The sequence below is a fragment of the Penaeus monodon genome, chromosome 20 (genome assembly GCF_015228065.2).
Source record: "Penaeus monodon isolate SGIC_2016 chromosome 20, NSTDA_Pmon_1, whole genome shotgun sequence".
NCBI classification, from domain to species: domain Eukaryota; kingdom Metazoa; phylum Arthropoda; class Malacostraca; order Decapoda; family Penaeidae; genus Penaeus; species Penaeus monodon.
In genome coordinates this window covers 11,428,421-11,428,997 of record NC_051405.1, presented here as the reverse complement: position 1 = coordinate 11,428,997, position 577 = coordinate 11,428,421, and positions in this window count along the sequence as shown.

Below are 577 nucleotides of genomic sequence, written 5' to 3'. Positions count from 1 at the left end.
GCCACATTTTAATTTGGTTATATTTTCCACTCTTTTGCCATATATTCTCCTTGCTGTTAAAAAATAAAAACTTTTAAAAAATCCCCCAAAATCGTGTTAAAAAAGTTTGCGTTACTGAATGTGAGTTTAAAGGGAATTACGCGGAAATATAACACGTGATAAAAATGGTATTAGGTAACTGTCATTGTGGGCGGGGCGCTATATCGCGAACGAGGTGTCTCGCTCGCCTTGAGGAACCTCAGATTCATTACAGCTTATAATTATTTCTCTATTCTATATAGGGAATGAGTAGTGTAATAATTTTCGGCTCTTGCGCAATCTGAACTTTAAAAACCGACCATTCCTTAATTTTTTTTTGAGTAGAGAAAGAGAGGTGAGACGGAGTGAATTAGATTTTACTTGGGAATGCTTTTGCAATGATTGAAGCTAGTGGTCGACTACTAATTGGTACTGTAATTGCAGACCAGTTTTTTAATTTCCTTGTGGCTGATATTATTTAAAAGGTCTCTCAACTTCCCACGAGGATAAAAAAACGAAGGAAAAATTAGATACAAGTAAATGTTATTAAGTGCATCTG